This window comes from Mobula birostris, chromosome 6, assembly GCF_030028105.1.
Source record: "Mobula birostris isolate sMobBir1 chromosome 6, sMobBir1.hap1, whole genome shotgun sequence".
NCBI classification, from domain to species: Eukaryota; Metazoa; Chordata; class Chondrichthyes; order Myliobatiformes; family Myliobatidae; genus Mobula; species Mobula birostris.
The window spans coordinates 75,637,888-75,655,300 of NC_092375.1; the positions used below are offsets into that span (position 1 = coordinate 75,637,888).

Below are 17,413 nucleotides of genomic sequence, written 5' to 3' on the forward strand. Positions count from 1 at the left end.
AAGGCAATAAACTGTGCAACTATAAAGAGACAGGGGGGAAGTAAAACAACAGGAAGGCAGATACAATCACTTCTCCCACTGAGCGCAAAAATACACCACTTCAATTGTACCTTAAGGTACAAGTTTTCTCTTGCTACTCTGTGTATTCCTTTACACTGAAAATAGCTGTCTTTTTATATAAAAAGTCATAACGACTACTCAACAGTCAGGTTAGAGTTCTAGAGGGCTTGGATGCCATCACCTCCTGCAAAACAAGCAACATAAATGACAACAAGGTTCCTCTCCCAGATGGGCTCAATGCCTTTTCTGCTTGCTTTGACTGACAGAAATGGAGGCATTTTACGAACTCCCACAGCCCCTAACGACCCTGGGATTGCAGCCTCTGAGGCTGAAGTGAGAGCATCCTTGAGGAGGGTTAATCCACGGAAAGTATCTGGTCCAGACAGTGTACCTGGCCGAATACTGCTTCAGCAGTCTGAGGTACCCACGTGCTTCAAGCAGGCATCAATCATACTGATGCCCAAGAGGAATGTGGTAACATGCCTCAATGGCTACACTTACAAGTGCTTCGAGAGGTTGGTCATAAAGCATATCAACTCCTGAGGAGTGACCTGGATCTTCTCCAATGTGCCTGCCATCAAAACAGGTCATCAGCATATACCATTTCATTGGTTCTTCGCTCAGATTTGGAACACCTGGACAATGAAAATGTACATGTCAGGATGTTCTGCATTGACTACAGATACACCTCAGCATTCAACACTATCATCCCTACAGAACACCTGAGCCTGGGCTCAGTACCTCCCTGTGCATCAAGATCCTTGATTTCTTCACTGGCAGATCCCAGTGCAGATTGGCAACAACATCTCCTCCACAATCACCATCAGCAAAGGTGCACCATGGTTGTATGCTTAGCCCCCTGTTCTTTTCACTTTAAACTTACGATTGTGTGGCCAAGCACAACTCCAACACCGTATTTAACTGTGCGGATGAACACCACAGTTGTCGGCCAAAACAAAAGTGGAGATAAATTGGCATATAGGCGGGAGATTGAAAATCTGGCTGAGTGATGCCACAACAACAAACTTTCACTCAATATCAGCAAGACCAAAAGCTGATTATTGGCCACAGGAGGAAGAAGCCAGAGGACCATGAGCCAGTCCTCGTTAGGGGAATGGAGATGAAGAGGGCCAATAGCTTTAAATTCCTTGGGACCAACATACAAGTGTCGCACAAAGAAGGCATGAGAGCACCTCTACTTTCTAAGAAGTGTGCCTAGCTTCAACATGTCACCAAAATATCTTGACAAATTTATATTAACTGGTTGCACCATGGCCTGAAATGGGAACACCAACCCCCAGGAATGGAAAAGGCTACAGAAAGTAGTGGATACAGTCTAGTCCATCACAGGTGAAGCTCTCCCCACCACTGAGCACATTAACATGGAGCACTACCACAAGAAAGCAGCATCCATCATTAAGGACCCCTATCATCCAGGCCATGTTCTCATCTCACTACCCTCATTGGACAGGAGGTAAGCTTTGGGTTCCACACTACCAGCTTCAGAAACAGTTTTCATGCTACATCTTCATCAGGTGACAGATCTCTTTGGTGGGTGAACATTTCAGAGACAGTGACCACAACTCCTTGATCTTTCTGAAAGCCTTGGAAAGCAGCAGAATGTATAAGAAAGTATTTAATTGGGGGAGGGTTAATTATGATGCTACTATGCAGCAAATTGGGAATGGATGTACTCAGGGAAATGCACAAGAGAAATATGGACATCACTTAGGGAGTACAGTACTTGTATGGAGTTCTGAATACGTTTGTCCTATTGAGGCAGGGAAAGGATGGTAAGGTGAAGGAACTGTGGTTGACAAGATACGTAGAAAATTTAGTTAAGAAGAATAAATACATACATACACACACACACACACACACTATACTTCAGGTGGTTTAGGAAGCAAGGATCAGACAGAGTTCTTGAGAGTTACAGGGTACCAGGAAGGAGCTTAAGAATGGACTTGGGAGAGCTAGCACTGGACATGAGAAGGCCTTGGCAAGTAGTATTAAGGAAAACCACAATGCATTCTACGCTTGGATTGAGCCAGTCAGGGATGAAAGAGAAAACATTTGCCTAGAGTTGATGGTAGTAGTATTGGCCCTTAATGAATACATTGCTTCATCAGGCACCCTGATGAATCTGAGGACAGTGTAGAGCAAGCTAACATGCTGGAACATGTCAATATTAAGAAAGAAGATGTGATGAAACATTTCAGATAGACAAATCCCTGGGGCTAGACTGGATATAACGCAGTTTACTATGGGAAGCAAGGTAAGAGATTACTGCACCTTTGGCAATGATTGTTGTGTCCTTACAGGGTAGAAAGCGGTGCCAGAGGACTGAAGTGTGGCAAATTTTATTGGACAGGATTCTTAGAGACAGGATTTATGAGCATTTAGAGCAGCATAATTTGATAGAGATAGTAAATATGGCTTTGTGAAGAACAGATCATGTCTTATGGGCCTGTTTGAATTATTTGAGGAAGTGACAAAACATATTGATGAGGCAGAGCAGTGGATGAGGTGTATATGATTTTACAAAGGCAGTTACAAGATTCCCCACAGAATTAATTTCAACTGCATGTGGGGGGTATTTTCTGCTGGCTTGAGAGGGCTGCTCAGTGTGTGACCTGCAGGATGTTGAATCCACTGAGCTCGAATGGAGAAAAGTCAGTCTGACCTCAAAAACTTCTGGGATGTGCCTGCTTGATCACTAATCAAGGGATAGGGGTCAAAGTCATTTCCCAATAAACCATTACCTTTTTTGATTCCAACAACTGTAGTTGGAGTCGATTCCAAGTTCGAAGTAAATTTATTATCAAAATACATATCTATCACTACATACAACTCTGAGATTCATTTTCTCACGGGCACTCTCAATAAATCTATAGATTCATAACCATAACAGAATCAATGAAAGACCACCCAACTTGGGTGTTCAACCAGAGTACAAAAGACGTCAAACTGTGCAAATACAAAAATAAATAAATAATAATAATAAATACATAAGAAATGAATAGAGTACATGAGATGAAGTGTCCTTGAAAGTGAGTCCATTGGATGTGGGAACATTTCAGTGATCGGGCCATTGAAGCTGAGTGAAGTTATCCCCGCTAGTTCAAGGGCCTGATGGTTGAGGGTTGGTACCTGCTCCTGAACCTGGTGGGGTGAGTCCTGAGGCTCCTGCACCTTCTTCCTGATGGCAGCAGTGAGAAAAGAGCATGGGCTGGGAAGTGGGGTCCCTGATGATAGATGCTGCTTTCCTGAGACAATATTTCATGTAGATGTGCTCAATGGTGGGGAGGGCTTTAACTGTAATGTACTGGGCTGTATCTACTACTTTTTGTAGAACTTTCCATTCAAGAGCATTGGTGTTTCCGTAGCAGGTTGTGATGCAGCTAGTCAATATACTCTCCACTACACATCTATATATGTTTGTCAAAGTTTTTGATGTCATGCTGAATCCAAATCTCAGCAAGCTCCAAAGGAAGTGGAGGTGCTGCTGTGCCATCACCATGCTGGGAACTTGCCATCACTGTTTGAAAAACAAAAGGTGCAGATGCTGGAAGTCTGAAATAATATGTTGGAAATATCTACTAAGTCAGGCAACATGTAGCAGGCGGAAATGGTTAATGGGATTGATGAGCCGCTAAGTATTTCCAGTATCTTTCATTTTCAGCAACTGCAAAGATAGTTCTTCTAGTCAAACTAGAACAGGAAATTTAGAAACTCTTTCACCACATTGATCCATTGATGATCACTGCTTGAAACCCTCAGCAGAAATATTGGTGGTACATTGGATTCCAGTGGTTGACTAAATCTGACACTACAATGCCCAAAAGAGACTTCAAGCGAGAAATGAAAAGCTGGGTAAAATCCTTAATTCAGTGCGATATGAAAAGTGCACTTCAATCCATCATTGTGGGCACTTAATACTTAGACAAGCACAGGGCCCTAGTTCTTCTCCTTCGCCTGCCAAGCCAATCAAACTTGGTTTAACGGAAACCTGAAAGTACATTGCCTGTCTGCACTTGTGCTGCAGGAGGAGACAAGGGAAGGGGAGAAGAGAAGGAAGTGGACCTGCACCATGATGCAAGTGGCCCTCCCACAATAAACAAAATCAGTACTCTCTTCTCAACGTACAATAGACGCTTACAGCTGGAAAAAGACTATTTGGCCCAAAATGCCTATGGTGGTTCTATATGACTGACAGATTCAAGATCTAAGATTTAGGATTCAAAATTGAAGTTTATCCACCATGTGTGCATCTAAACATACAGTGAAATGTGTTGTTTGTGTAAACAGCCAAAACACCCGAGGGTGTGCTGGGGGCAGCCAACAAGTGTCACCAAACATTCTGACACCTACACAGCATGCCTAATATTGGACAGACACAAGGTTTTGAGTCCAATCGTCAACTATTCCTTCCCCCTCACAGACCAGCTTGACCCAATGGATACCCTCCAGCACATTACTTGTTGCACCGTTTAAATTTTACTCACTTGAAATGCCTCTACTCAGAAAACATATCATCTGGCACTGAACTGAATTGTCGTCTCACTTCACCAGTTTCCTACTTTTTGTTCAGTGAAGTTTAATATTTCCACAGACTATTTTGTATATACTGTACACTGAAGAAAAGCATGGATGTTAATAGAAACTCCCTGGGGCCCCCACTGCTTGTACTAACCCAGTCAGTGAGAAACGATTCATTCAATGCCATTCTCTGCCAAGTAGAAGTCAACTCTGTAATATTTATTATTGTTTTCCACAACTGATTGCAACGTGGCTTTGTCACATTCAGCAGTAATTGTAACCAAAATCACATCTTCACTATGACACTTAAGCAATTTTGAAAGCATTTTTAAATGATCACGTACAGGAACTACAAGAGAGACAGCTACACTGAGCAAAATGGAAATAGGACACCACTGGAATTGCAAACACATGTGTCATTAGTTCTCAATCCTCATCCGTTTCAGTACTCCCGTGATTTTTCAGCAAGCACTAATCTGCGTAGCAGCAACAGGCTAGCTCTTCCCGTTGACTCTACCCATGAGAAACTACTCGCCTTGGGGCAGCTTGGCGGCCCTGGGTCTTTATGGGTGAATGGACTCTTCAGATCTATTCATCCCCGCTCTGAATAGATAATGGGAGACAACAGCGGAGACTCACCACAGAGAGCCTCTCCCATTGTGCCTTCCTTCATCATCATTCATATCTGAGCCGTGACAAGAGAACAAAACGGAGGAAAATTACTGGGGTAACTGCAGTTCAAAACCCAAGGAGGAAGCTAGTGCAGGCAATTCATCTTGGGTTACTTTGTTTGATTCCTTTACTTCAATGCACAGCAAAAGGCCCAAAGAGGTAGGAAGCTATTTCAACAAGACTGGAGAAAGTGGGAACCCACTGTCCCCCAACTGAACCCAGAATGCAAAGCCTACGGAAAGAGAATTAAATACCTTCAATCCATATCCAGTCCAGACAGGCATAAGCAGAGAAACCACCACCACCACCCACCTCATACTAAACAGCTTCTTTGCAAGACTTCACACCATTTTGAATCACATAGGCTTTCAGCAACTTAGAACCTTTGGTTCACATACGGAGTTAATTTGTAGCAAAACAACAGAGGAGGTTAATTAAGAAACTATTTTTCAAATGCACCTCAAGTAACCCAAAAGCAAGGTATCTTTTATCACGGAAAAAAACATGAATCACCATGGTAACTGCCTGTAAAATGAACCCCTTGGAACTTAACTAGCACATCAATTAAATGAACGCATTAAAACCCTGCCTATTTTGCGATGATGAATGAGCATTAAAGACGCTTAACAAGTGTGTTCCAATCCGCAGATTAAAATTAATTTGTACTTTTATCCAAAGCACACTCAGTGAGATTAGTCAATAAATCTATACAGAGGTATTAATTTAGATGAATAAACAATTTAATTACCTATGACCAAGTAATTGGCCAAAACTGTCAACAAAAATACTCAAAAGGATAAAAAAACATAAATATCTATTGTTTGGTGTGTGGACTGGGTTATTTTACTAATTATCAATCTTGTAGGATAATTTCTGTCTGTGATTTTACCAAATTTTAATCTTTGCTTTGGTGACATAGATCAAGGAGCTTTAAAAATGCATCTGTGCAAAGCAGGATTCATGCCAGACACTTGGTACAAATAAAGCTTTGGGGGTTTATGTGAAGTTAAGCACACCACACCTCCCTTGTTTAAGTTTACTGTGCTTCTCAGAATGACTCAAAGCCGAACACACAAGGCTCCAATTATTGACTTCCATCAGAATCAGCAATGTACACAGCAGGAGGGGTCAAGGGTCAGGCCACTGGATAAACTGATTCAGCAACTAGCCAGCACTGACCCACAGCCCTGTGAATTTCAGCGATGAGAGAAATTAAAGTTGTGTGAAGTATCTTTCCCTCAAACTCTCACTCGATGCTTTCCCTGTCTGGCCACATTAGACGTCTATTGAAAGAGGTCACACTCCCAGCACCCGAGAGCCTTGTTCCAATTTGTGCTGGGATGGGGGAGGAGGATAATTCAGCAACCTTTGCACAGAACGTGGAAGAAATCTGAAACTTTCTCCCTAGAAAAGCTGTTGAATCTGGGGCTCAACTGGAATATCAAACTAGAAATGATAGATTTTTGTTCGGTAAAGTTAAAAGATTTTTTGCAATCATAGAAGATAATCAAAATTAAGATGCAAAGAAAACATGATCTGACCACTTAGCACACAATAAGCAGCTTGCACTCACCATCCTCATCATGGCCCTGTTTGTACTGTGTCCGATCCTTTACCATGCTGGCTGCTTCGTCTGCAAGCAAGTCAACAATCTCTGCGAGAGACTGGAGCCAAGTACTGCAGCTTGATTCGTATCATGCATTTGGTGCGTGGCTCTAGATAATGACTGGAGGGTGACTGATTAGAGACAGTGATTGGTGCACAGTTATAGTCTATGATAGATGAATTGTTCGATGCTAAAAGTGAGATAGTTAAGAGACCTGCAACTATTGCATGGTTAAAGCTGGTTGCTCTTGATGAAGAACAGATAAGTCATCTCAGAAAGAAGTCATCCATGCTGAGATGTTTTGAAGCATGTGCAGACTAGGTTTCCTGACCTGCAAGGATCTTCCCCAGGGTGAAGAAGATAAACTGGTCATAAAATTGTTATAGATCAAGGGAAGGTTATTTGGTCCATTGAGGTTATTCCAGCTCCTGCTAGAGCAATCTCATCAGTTTCATTCCTGCTATCATTAGAGTTGAACAGACAGCTGCAATTAAAGGATTTAAGGGACTAAATAGGATAAAATGGATCAGCTCATGATAAAATGGCGGAGCAGACTCGATGGGCCGAATGGCCTACTTCTGCTCCTTTGTCTTATGGTCTTATTAAAGGGTATTCTGAAACTTATGCACGACTTGGGATTTTAGTTCCAAAAGATAAATCGTTGACACTCTAGATCGCAAACCAAGATTTCTGATCTTATCCCTTAATTACCTGTGGCAGAATTGTTAGGACTGAAACACAGCAATCTGCCAAATTCTGATTTAAAGTTTTTTCTTTAGTTCACAAGTCAATGCCCCAATGCAGCCTGAACACACAACAAAATGAACTGGCTGAAGTAAATGTGGGAGAGGGAGAGGGAGAGAGAGGGAGAGAGGGAGAGAGAGAGAGAGAGAGAGAGAGAGAGAGAGAGGGAGGGAGGGAGGGAGGGAGGGAGGGAGAGAGAGAGAGAGAGAGAGAGAGAGTAGGAGACAGAGAAAGAGACAGAGAAAGAGACAGAGAAAGAGACAGACAGACACATGGATGCGATCACCTACTCTGACTGCAGAGGATCCTGCTTGTGATTATGAGTGGCAGCATGTTACATTGAAGGGGAATTATCCCAATGTTTTCTGTACTTAGCTGTTATTTTATTAGTGTTGACACTTCAGTAACCTGCTGCCTATTATTTACAGTCAGTTACAAAGCTCTGTATTTCAGTGATGTTATACTTGCACAAGGACCCTATGAGACTAATGGCAGCAGGGGAGTTGCATGTAGGGTAGACTAGGCCTCATGCCTCAGTGTTGCCTGTTGCAGCTGCCCAGGAGAGGTGATGCCTGAGGTGGTGTGGTGCATCATCCATGCCGATTGGGGATTGGCCTCTTCCATCGGTGCTGCGCTCCAGTGTTCGCTTGGTGCAAGACAAGCTGAGGACTGCTATGGGCTTGTCCTTGCTGACATCTATGGACTCAAGGAATTGGGTTATATTATTTTTTGTACCACTGTATGTTTACTGCTATCTTATATGTGCTATATGAGCCTTGTGCTATGTACAATTGTTGGTAGTGTGTTGTGCATCTTGAGAGGAATGCTGTTTCGTTTGGCTGTATTCATGGGTATTCATGTCTGGTTGGATGACAATCAGACTGGAACTTGAACCTGAAAATTCCAATGAAGAATTGTGAAAAGTATCAGTACCCTTGACTATTCCTTAAACAACCTAAGGTTGGCCTTCAGCTTAGAAAACTATTTCAGGCTCTTCTGCTCTATAGTTCAATTTGGTGCAATTTTTGTTCATTTATCGTGCATCGTTAATCTCCATTAAGCCCAAGGAACAACATAAAAGTGTCTCAGGGTGAGGTACAGTGCGCTATATAATTACCCCTATAGAACCTTCCAATTATAATCCTTTGTGGTTTTGAACTAAGTATACTTGCTGAAATACACTCTAATTTGGGACCCTGTTCTAATTAGTACTGTACCTAGACAGACTTAACTGCAGTTGGAAATTATTTCAACCGCATTACAATCCGCTACCTATGACCTATTTCGCGTGTCACAGGTGGCCATTTGGCCCATTGTACCCATGTCAGCTCTGGCACAGCAAGCCCTTTTCCCCTTCTCCATATCTTCCTACCAGCCTGCAGCAAATTCTTTTTCCTCTTATGTGCCCATCAATTTCCCTTTGAGTTTTTGCCATTTACCAATATTACCAGTTATTTAGTGTCACAGTTCATCTACCGGCACATCTCATAGTGAGAACGTATAAACTCCACCCAGACAGCACCTGAGATCAGGGCCAAGTTTTCATCGCAGCAGCACTAATTGCTGTGTTTCTGTACCTCCCCCAAGAGGTAAACTCAGTTTTCTCTCCACGTTCTCAGTGATCAATGCTCAACTTCTTTCTTCTAAAATTTGATTTCTACTTTTCAATGCCTTCGGTCTTTTCACTAATCTATCTGCCCACCTCATCAATCATCATCCCAACCCCTCTCCATGGTACAATTGATATTTTCAACAAGCCTTTTCCCAAAATTCTCTTCCAGTCCCCTTGCCCCCGCTAAATAACTTCACCCACCAACTTAGGAATTGGGCCATCGAGTGAAGATTCGTTTGATTAGTTCCTTTCCAAGTTTCCTACCTTCCTCCCATGTCTACTTTGAACTTCACCCATCCTCTCCCACACCTTAATCTTCTCATCTATCGTTATGATCAATCACTTCCTCCCCTGATCCTCACCCGCCAATTATCATCACTATCTTCCTAATGTGCCTCCAAATGGCCCTCTACTTGCCAAGGCACAGTTGGAGATGACAGAGCCAAGGTCTACCTCACAGTTTGCGTGCACGTGCATTTACAAAGCTCAGAAGTGCTGACTCTAGCCTGTAAAACACCTTGGTTGTAGCTCCTCACATGTCAGCATTGCAAGCTGGGAGGTGATAATGCTTCTACAACAAATTATGAGTTTTACTCAAAAAGTTCACATTGAGTGTTGGAATGTTGACATTGCATGCATAGCTGGAATGCATGTTTGCCCATGCAACACACATATGCATTAAGTTATGAACTGGGTGCTGCATTTCAACCTCTCATGTTGCTCTGCCATTCAAAAAGATCATGACTGGCCTTCATGGCTCCCTATTGGTCAAACATTCCCAAAATAAAAATAACTTGCTTACTCTTACTCTGTTTTCCATTACCAAGGCCCAATTCCTTCTAATTTAGTTTGATAATCTCCTGTGCCACTTTGTTGAGGACCAACCGACAGCTCAAACACTCACCAATTCATCCTTATACGAAAAAAATATAATTTTCTTTTTACAAATCCCTGCTGATTATACCATATTACTTTCTAAGTGCCTAGCCACAGCTAACTTGATTATAGTTTATAACATACTTGCTACTTAAGTTCTGTTGTGTATTATTTTCTCCCCAATGTTTTATTTCATATTCCACATTTTCTTACAGTATACAAGAAAAATCACTTGCCCTCCAAATCTATCTCAGCCTTCAAAGCGAACCCATAAATCCCACTCCTTTATGTACTGCTCTGTAATCTACCTTAAACCCACCTCCCTGCACAAGTGGTAATTTACCTAACAAAGAGTACCCCTTCAGGATTTGAGCTGAGTTAGCATCTGGATATAAATTCTCCCATTTTATTCTGTAAGGAATCCTAATAACTTTTCCTTCTTGCAAAGTGAACAAAACTTTTATGATCTATATTTATATTTTTTGCTAGATTACCTTTGCTTTTCACTTTCCCTCTTCCTGTCAATTACTTTGTGCTTCAATACCAAGCTTGGAATTTTTTCCAATCCCTGGATTGATTGCTTCTTCCAGCAAAATAAATCTCTTTAATTCAATTTTTCCATTGGGTCTGGACCTTAAAGGGGTACATATTTGCTGTAAACGGTACATTGTCATACCTTTTAATGTGATTCACATTCAAATGGTCTCTCTCTCCTTGGATGATGTTGGAGGATGGTATCGAAGTTCTGGATTGGGCTGTAGTTTGATTGGACTCTTTCGTTTTTATGTTTTTATATTCATTATTTCTGCTCGTTCTTTTTTTGTTGCCGTTTGCGTGATTTGTTTTTTTTGCGCATGGGAGGGTTGATACTCTTGTTGCTGTTTGTGCTTTTCTTTGTGCGTGGGGGTGGGGTTGATACTCTTGTTGCTGTTTGTGCTTTTCTTTGTGCGTGGGGGTGGGGTTGATACTCTTGTTGCTGTTTGTGCTTTTCTTTGTGCGTGGGGGTGGGGTTGATGTCTTTCTTTGAACGGCTTCCATGGCTTTCTTTGTTTAATGGCTGTGAGGAGAAGATGAGTCTCACAGTAGTTTGCTGCATACATACTTTGAAAATAAATGCTCCTTGAACTTTGAACCTCGATTTCCCAATATGAAACAACCATCTCTTTCCTCAACCCTTAATAGTTTAATTTTAAGGCACTTCCTTCGGATTAAACAAAACACTTTCAATGTTTACATAAAATTCTATCATATTATGATAATTCTCTAAGTAATCCTTTCCTACTGTACAATATTTCATTAAAATAGCCTCTCTTCCCATTGGTTCCCAACACATACTCAGTGGCTAATTTATTAGGTACACCTACTTGTTAATGCAATATTTAATCAGCCAGTCACGTAGCAACAGCTCAATGCATAAAACATGCAGACATGGTCAAGAGGTTCAGTTGTTCAGACCAAATATCGGCACGGGGAAGAAACGTGATCTAAGTGGCCTTAACTGTGGAATAGTTATTGGTGCCAGACGAGGTGGTTTAGCATCTCAGAAACTGCTGATCTCCTGGGATTTTCATACACTTCAGTCTCTAGAGTTTACAGAGAATGGTGCAAAAAAAAACCCAAAACAAACATCTAGTGAGTGCCAGTTTTATGAGTAAAAAAGCCTTGTTAAAGACAGAGGTCAAAGGAGATTGACTAGACTGGTTCAAGCTGACAGGAAGGTGATAGTAACTCAAGTAACCAGACATTACAACAGTGGTGTGCACATTTCTGAATGCACAACATGTTGAACCTTGAAGTGGATGGGCTACAGCAGCAGAAGACCACAAGCATAACTCTCAGTGGTTACTTCAGGAGGTACCTAATCAAGTGGCCACAGGGTGTACTCATCTAACAAAAATTATCTTAAACACTACATGAGTTCACCCTCCATATTATTAAGGTTTATTTGGCTTACTCAGCCCACATGAAGATTTAATTACCCTGTGATTATTTAACCACCCTCATTACTTACTCTCTAATTTATATTGGGCTGCACATCACCACAATTTGGGGGCCCATAAGCAACTCCCACCCATGGTTTTTTGTCCTTTGCTATTTAACTCCAGCCAAACTTATTCTATTCTTTGATGTTCTGAGACATGTTCTTTTCTCTATTGCCTTTATCACATCCTTAATTATTAGGCACCCCCCCCCCACCTTTGATTTTGCTCATCCCTTCTCAAGCATCTTGTAATATTTAACTCCCAGCCTTGATCACTTTGCACCAATCACAGCAAAAACACAGACTGCTGCTGTAATTAGAACTCGTGCCCCATCAAGGCCGGCTCACCATGGGTTCGTGACTCACGAGTGTAAAAGCTGTTCCTGTTTAAAGTGCCACACAACTCCACCTCCATATTTTTACTTCAATTATTTGCTCATACAAAGTCTAACTTCAATTTAGTCATTTATAGTCATTAGTATATTTGATGAATCTGTTTAAAAAAGTCAATTCAATCGCTGACTGATTAGTGGATATAAGAATTAGAGACCATAAGAATTAAGTGAAATGACACTTGATTGAATACCAGTTAAACATAAAACACTTCAAGGAGCCACTTTTTGGCATCCCTCCGTCCTCCACCTGAGCAATAACATACCAAGAGTTTCACTCACAAAGAGTTAAACAAAGGGATAACATGTTATCTGGAAAAACAATACCATTCACTTTTTCTTAAGGGAAAACAAACCCCTGTAATTTACAGGGTTGGCTCAGTTGCTGACAGTGCAATCTGGTTGCCCTCAACAGCTTATTACACATAACAGCAATAACATTGCTAGTTCTAGACATTAATGGTAATATAAATCATCAGTAAAATCAGAGTACACACATTTTCTAAAACCAGAGATGCCAGTTACTACATCAGAAGTGATTGTCTTAGATACAGTAAATCAAAGAGCTTTTGGAAGTCATAGAAAAGGGAAAACAAATTGCCAATTACAGCAGGCAGTCACTTTAAACAACTTTTCTGTAAATAGTTTTGAGCTTCAATATTTCACTTTTCAATTATTGATATCTGTTAGATTTTTATTGATTATTTCTGTTTGCAGAACAATTTGATAATTTTGTTTATTTAATTTAAACTTTTGATTTCTATTATCAATTTGAACTAACAGTAATGTGTAGTTTACTTATATAGAGATAAAGCACAGAAGAGGGCTTTCCAGTTCTTCACGCCATACCGCCCAACAACCCCCGACAACCTCAATGTAACTCCAACTTAATCACGGGACAACTTACAATGGCCAATTAACCCTACCTGGTACGCCTTTGGACTGTGGGAGGAAACTGGAGCACCTGGAAAAAAACCATGCATTCGACAAAGGCAACGTACAGAGACTTCATACAGGAGTTACCAGGATTGAACTCCAAACTCTGATGGCCTGAGCCGTCATGACATTACGCTAACCACTACTCTACTGTGACGCCCAATAAATGTCAATAAATAACAGTCATTAATTACTGCCCAGGTAGTTTAGTGTTATGGAACTTCCCCACCTAAATTATCAAGAAATAGACTCAGCCAGCTCCATCACAGGCACAACCCTCCACACCACTGAGGACATCTTCAGAGATGCTTCAAAATGGTGGTAACCATCACTAATGACCTACATTATCTGGAACATAGTACTACTTCTCAGTACTGCTACCAGGGAGGAGGGACAGGAGCCTGAAAACATGTACCAATGAGATGGTAACTCTGAACAACAAAGATTTTGCTTCCTGAATATTTTTGGGTTTACCTTACAGATTTTGGGAAGCTAATCATGAAAATCGCCGCGAAATTGCCCAATCACGCACCATTTTGTTGAAATTGCCTTTATTTGTTATTTCTATTCATAATTCAAGTCAGAATAACTGATGCCAAGATTAAGGAAGGTATTTTTCTTGGTGCACAAATCCAACAGGTCATCAATAACAGGGAATTCGAAGAACTTCTAGTGCGACTGGAGAAAGCAATTTGTTGTCCAATTACCAGCTTCTTCCGCTCCACCATCAGATTTCTGAGCAGTTCATGACTACCTAGTTGTTCCTTTTTCTTTTTACTGTTTAGTTCATTTTATATTTTATAGATGTTTAATATATTTGCAAACCACTGCTGCTGCAAAACAACAAATTTCACATCATATGTCAGTAATAGTAAATCTCAGTCACGTGTGCACATAGAAATGTGTGATTCGTGTTCTTGCAGAATTTGTGCATTTGGCAAGTCATATTTTAAAGCATATAATGGATATTATCATGTACATTACTAACCCAGAGCTTTGTTAATGCCATAAAGTATTCTAAGCAGGCTTTCAAGGTGGATTTTTTTGGTGATCAGTTAGCATCTAAACAGTCAAACATTGTTGTTATCTAACAGGAATAGATGCATCACATACTGTATAAAAACTCTAGGGTAACAGGGCAGATGGGGAATTTTGTTTAAATACAGGTCATCCTTTGTGGCTTCTTAGCATGTTATTATACCAAAGTTATGAGATCATTTATACACAGAGAGCTGCAAGGGCTATTATTAGAATTCTAGGACAGCACAATGATATGTACCAAATCTTCATGAAGCCTCATTTGCACAGCATCTGAGTCATTTTAAAAAAACTGACATTTTTAGCAACTCGCCTAATTGTTCCAAGATTGAGTTGATTTGAAATATATGCAACTGCCTTAAAGCATGAATGTATTGTACGGATATAATGCAGGCAGTGGGCCTTTCAATTGCAAAACAAAGCTGCTGTGTTAAACAGTATAATTCCATCCTCATTTGGAGAGGAAAGGCCTATTAATCATTAATGCACCAAATAGAAAAGGGACTAAGAAATAAAACCGGCTGTTTTGAAGCCTTTCTAGGTTACTTGTGGGAACACTCCCTTCATTTTCTTGATTTGAGCTACTTCTCTTTCATTTTCCACCAAATTTAGCAATATGATTGAGTTGCAAACTATACAATGCATAATGTAATGCCCTTTCTCTCTCAGCATAACAATTGTGGTTATTAACTGTAGCCTATATAAGAAAACACAAGGGCTCACATTTAATTCGGGTCCAGACTCAATCAATAAAAGGAAATAAGGAAACAAATGGATGTCTATTAGCTGCCACTAGGGTAAAGATACACAGGGCATTCAATCACTGATATACCTGTTTTTATTGCAATGCTTGTCAAAGGGCAGTGGGGTGCTGAGATTTCATTACAGCTCAAATGTCAGGAAGAAGTATATTTTATTTTAATATAACATTTGGAAAACAATTCATGTCATGGTCCCTGGAGACTCCTCTTGCTAATGTTACGCAAAGCAAAAGAAAACTCACGGAAACTTTCAACTTAAAATTCAATAATGCCCCACAACAAATAAAAAATTATATTTTGTTGTAAAAATCACGAAAGCTGGCTTTGCTAATCAACAAGATATTGAACTCCTACCTTAACACCATTTGCCTGCTTGGTACTCATTTCTCTCAACTTCTACGATGCTCAGGAACCTTTCGGTCTGTGTTTTGAATCCAATCAAGGACCAAGTGTTCAGTCCACTAGGACAGGGAATTCCAACTATGTTAACCTATCTTGTTATTCAAGTTATTGTTTAATTGGAACCATCTTCTCTTCTGGCACCACTCAAGTTCCAAAACTGAACGGAAAATACAGTTGCCTTCAGCTCAATAACTAGAACTTCTTTGTCAAGCAAGTGATTTTCTACATTGCAGCCAATGGACCGCAACAAGATCTGCTTCAATCAGCTGCTAACAACTCTGCAAGCCATTAAGGACCTTGTTAAATTGTACAGGCTTCTACCTGCCATTCAGTCCTGATTTTATGTGTGTGGTTCACATTGTGCATGCAGAGTACCCAATTAAAAAGGACAAATATCAGCTGAATAGTTCTTGAAGAGAGCATTATCACTGTTCACTCTATATTACGTAGAACTTGCACAATTCAACCTTAATAAAGCCCATCAAAAATGTCTACAAATGGGAACCTGCAGAACACAGAAAGATCACAGGCATAAAGAAATTCCTACTTCATTGTCACTTGGTTAGTCAGAGTGCAAACACAATCGAAAATCTATCCCAAATCAATTTTCTTTTTGTTAACATTACACAAACTTTGAAATCTTTCAATTTACAAACAAAAATACCCTCAATGAAAAGCAAATGTTATCATCTTAATATCCTGAGCTCTGGTGGGTTTTATCAAAGCATTCAATATCTCAACTTCTATTAAGTACACGTGGGATCAAGACTGTGAAGAATATTATTTCGCACATTCCAATGTTGACTGCATTTAATGCTGTTGACATTGGCTCCTAATCTGAATAACCTCTGATTTGGCCAAGGCTTTCTTAGATTCAGAGACCCAGAGATTAAATAAAATTAATTATTAGGCATACTGTGGTCTGACTCTGTACTAAGCACGTGTCAGGCCAAAGCAAACATACACTCAGTGGCTACTTTATTAGGTACACCTATACACCTGCTCGTTAATAGAACAAATAGAACATAGAATAGTACAGCACAGTACAGGCCCTTCGGCCCACAATGTTGTGCCGACCCTCAAACCTGCCTCCCATATAAGCCCCCACCTTAAATTCCTCTATATACCTGTCTAGTAATCTCTTAAACTTCACTAGTGTATCTGCCTTCACCACTGACTCAGGCAGTACATTCCATGCACCAACCACTCTCTGAGTAAAAAAAACCTTCCTCTAATATCCCCTTTGAACTTCCCACCCCTTACCTTAAAGCCATGTCCTCTTGTATTGAGCAGTGGTGCCCTAGGGAAGAGGCGCTGGCTATCCACTCTATCTATTCCTCTTATTATCATGAACACCTCTATCATGTCTCCTCTCATCCTCCTTCTCTCCAAAGAGTAAAGCCCTAGTTCCCTTAATCTCTATGCAAATATTTAATCAGCTAATCATATGGCAGCAACTTAATACAGAAAACCATGCAGAGATGGTTAAGAATTTAAGTTGTTGTCTGATCAAACATCAGAATGGGGAAGAAATGTGCTCTAAGTGACTTTGACCATAGAATGGTTGCGAGTGTCAGATGAGGTGGTTTAAGTGTCTCAAAAACTGCTGATCTATTGGGATTTTCATGCACAACAGCATCTAGAGTTTACAGACAATGGCTGGAAAAAACAAAAAAGACATGCAGGGAATGGCAGTTCTGTGGGCGGAGAATGGCCAGACTGGCTCAAGCTGACAGGAAGGCACAGCAACTCAAATGAACGCACATTACAACAATGCGGTGCAGAAGAACATCT

At 40.6% G+C, this 17,413-nt stretch overlaps 1 protein-coding gene across 3 annotated transcripts in view; it reads right to left on the bottom strand.

Moving 5' to 3' along the window:
* The window catches only part of gpm6bb (glycoprotein M6Bb), a 191,650-nt gene that overhangs the window by 97,522 nt on the left and 76,715 nt on the right, over window positions 1–17,413 (bottom strand). The window contains exon 1 of one of the 3 annotated variants that reach the window (XM_072260685.1): window positions 15,572–15,634. The exons of the other annotated variants lie outside the window; for them this stretch is intronic. The gene's annotated coding sequence lies outside the window, so the exon portion shown is untranslated. Of the gene's footprint in view, window positions 1–15,571; window positions 15,635–17,413 lie in introns of those variants that run through there. 3 annotated transcript variants of the gene reach the window in all.